General features: G+C 42.4%; 1 pseudogene; it reads left to right on the top strand.

Annotated features, from left to right (window-relative positions):
• The first annotated feature begins 2826 nt into the window (after window positions 1-2826).
• Window positions 2827-3324, top strand: LOC106521835 (roundabout homolog 1 pseudogene; annotated as a pseudogene).
• Window positions 3325-3596: the final 272 nt, after the last annotated feature.

Genomic DNA, 3596 nt, shown 5'->3' with positions numbered 1-3596 from the left:
GATGGATGGATGGATGGATGGTTTATATGTAACAACAACCGTTACTGAAAGGTGATTGGTAAGCTTGATTTCTAATTGCAGAGATTCAGACTCAGATGACAATATTATAGAATGTGAGTATTTCTTGTGAACATAAACTGCAACACCACCTCCAAGCCTATCAGTACGGTCTCTACGATACAATGAATCATTTTCAACTGAAAGAAACGAATTTGGTATAACAGGAGTCAGCCATGATTCTGATATAGCCATAACATGTGCTTGTGTCTGAGCAAGTATTACTTTGAATTCATCCAGTTTAGGTACAAGACTTCTCATATTTAAATGAGATTTTAAAGCCTCTAATTTTATCTAGTTGATTTAGCGTCCCTGGATTTTTTTTAGACAGGAAAATCACTTTTGCTTTTTTACTGATGTAGTGTTCAGACTTGACATAACAGGAGGTTGTCTAATGGTGTCTTCTAATGACATCACAGCTGATAAGATTCTGCTGATAATTATTTGACAAAACGTCACTTCAAAGATGAGCAGGCTTTAACCTTTAACATGTTGAAGAGCCAAACAGATTGAAAAATGATTACTACATTTGTATTTGTACCAACAACTCCAACTATAAATCTACACAATTGTTTCATACTTATAACGCAACTACGACCAATCAGAAGTTTACTCTTYCATCCTGGAAGGCGACCAGTCAGACCAGGCTAATGAAGGTGTTCCAGTTAAAAGTAGAACATTCTGATTGTTTGCTTCTTGCAGGGAATAAAGATGATGTCAGACTCATACTGTGCTGACAGGCAGTTACAACATTACCTCGGCTAGTTGTCGGTGGGAGGCAGGGGAGTGATAGTTGTGGAGGGAGGAATCACACAAAAGCCCTGCATGAAAACAAGCTTTGTACTCATTTAGTCAAGTTTGAAACTGCTGCTGTCAGAAGAGGCAGCAGTATAACCTTTAAACAATCATACATCCAGACTGAAACTAAAACATTCTTTGGTTCAGCTGATAAAGACTTCACAGCGTGTGTTCCTGTCATTTTTACAAGTATGATTAAGCTTTCATCAAGCTTTAAACATAAACATGTTTTCTTAATTTATCAAATATTTTATCTAAAAGTTTTCTGATACATTTAATGAATTTATTCTAGACATTTTACTACTTGTTTGTTTTTTCAAAAAAAGGCATATGAACCTCCACCTTTCACGACAAACTAATAAATTCTAGTCAAATCTTGAAAATAATATCATGATCAAACCTTATCACCAGAAATTGTTTACCAGCTCAAAGTGAGTGCTGGGAATGAGTTTTAATTATTACAACATCTAATTATTTGTTAGAGTTACATAATCTTTTATGAGTTGATAAGGTTGTGTTGCTGCAGATTGGATTTAATGCAAAAGTGAATTAATCATTGATGAACATCCGATGACCAATGTCAATTTTATTAAAAATTGTCCATCCATCCATCCATCCATCCATCCATCCATCCATCCATCCATCCATCCATCCATCCATCCATAGTCAGGTCTCAGGGGCAGCAGCTTGACAGCCACCTCTTCCAGCTCTTCTGGGAGGACTCCAAGGCTTTCCCAGGCCAGCTGAGAGACATAGTSTCTCCAGCGTGTCCTGGGTCTTCCTCYGGGTCTCCTCCCAGTTGGACATGCCTGAAGCACCTCCCTAGCGAGGCGTCCAGGAGGCATCCTTACCAGATGCCCAAACCACCTCAACTGGCTCCTCTAATGTGGAGGAGCAGCGGCTCTCCTGGATAAATGCACTTCTTACCCTATTTCAGTCGATGCGTGGTCATGTGGTTGTTCGGGGTTCGTTTTCACACACACCTTTCATAGCCTCTGAGACACAGTGCTCCAGGGAAACCTCTCCCGCTGCAGCATACGTCACTGCATGGAGTTTCTTCCTGCTGGAGTCTGATGCAGAAAAAAAGTCAGAGACCTGTCACCCCATGTTATTTATCCACAAATCTGTCCTGGTTAAAGCTCCACAACTTTTATTAGCTTACTCGGTGCACAGTGTCTGTTTTATCTCCATTCATGGTTTGACTATCTTTATAAAAGTCTGCTTCCTGGTAACTGTCGGCTCTGGAAGCAAGTCTTTTTTTATTTTATTTTTTTAACCGAGTGGTTGAAGTAAAATGCAGCGTCCAAGCGCTTTGAGCACAAAGACGTCCATGAACTTCAGACCAATCACACATTACCGTCGTCGCAGGAGGGGGGTAAAAAGGTTCTGCTGGCGGGTTGTGCCAAAAGGGGCAGCCGAGTCGACGCTGAGGACTCCGGTGACTTAATTTTCGTCATCAAACTGCAACAGTCCGTGCCGACTTCGGCAGTTCGGAGGGAGTGTGAATTTGGCTTAAGGGAGAGTCCAGCTCAATCTTGGGCCAACAACGCCCACAACAGTCAAACAGTCCAATCATGACTTGAGCAAACTCCCACAAAATAAGAAASTCTTAGTGACTGTGGAGACACCCTTCTCCCTTTTTCTGGAAACTGGTTCCCACAATGTAGCAAAGACATGCCCACAACACACTCACACACACCCAAGTTTATTTCTTTCCTTATCCATTCATTTCCAGTAGTTTCTGTATCCTAACCCTGACCTTTTACCCTAAAACTAACCTAAACTCAATTCACACCTTGGTCCTAAACCCAACCCCCAACCCTCCAATGGCATTTGAACCAAACAGGGACTCGACTTTTGTCCCAAAATGTGCCAGTTGTCCCCAAAGGTAGGATTTTTGTCTTAAAACTGTCCCAAATGTCACCAAAGCCGACCCCCGACACACACACAACTTTATCCAAATAAATGGGGTAAATATTTGATAAGACAAGTAACTCCTGGTCCACTGACCTGCTTCATGAGGTCTCAAGGTTGGATTTAATCATTTTCTGCTCATCAATCCTCCACTTATCTCCTCCTTCCTGGGAGGAGGAAGACTGGGATGCTCGGCCCAGCCAGAGGAGGGGTAGAGAAGTGAAGCCCATTGTAGAAATGTCTAAGTAGTGATCAGAACCAATCACAGACCCCCACAGGGAGTCCAGAGCCAGCTTATGGGTAGAACTATAGTCGACTGGAGGGTTCCAATCAAGAAGCGTTGATTTACAGACAAGATGCAAGTCAGTGTGTGGCTTCTTTACACAATCTGTCTCCACACCTGTTTAGGATACTCACAGCAGTGCAAGTTTCGGAACATGTGCACGACAGAGGCAGGACTAAGCAGGAGCTTAAAGAGCCGGGTCAAAGAGCACATCAGGAGCAGTGTGGGCCGCCTGCACCTGCCCCCCAGAAACAGACCACAGCACAAACAAGGTGAGCTTTTAACATGCAGCTGCAGGACCACTGGTGGCTCAGGATTAGATTATTTTTTTTCAGGGTGGTGAAAAAGGGGCATAAGGTTACAGCGCGCGGGGGGGGGGTTAGAGAAGTAGAGAATAGCGTTGCAGGAAGAAATTACTTTGAGACCCAAATAAATGCATTCAGATTATTTTTTTCTACAAATATGAACAGTACTGGGTACTTAGTTTCAATTGTATCAAAAGATTCATTGAAGGATGAGTTTGAAAAGACTACAGTCCTGTAAC

The sequence above is a fragment of the Austrofundulus limnaeus genome, unplaced genomic scaffold (assembly GCF_001266775.1).
Source record: "Austrofundulus limnaeus strain Quisiro unplaced genomic scaffold, Austrofundulus_limnaeus-1.0 Scaffold116, whole genome shotgun sequence".
Classification (NCBI taxonomy): domain Eukaryota; kingdom Metazoa; phylum Chordata; class Actinopteri; order Cyprinodontiformes; family Rivulidae; genus Austrofundulus; species Austrofundulus limnaeus.
This window is presented reverse-complemented; position numbering and strand designations above follow the sequence as displayed.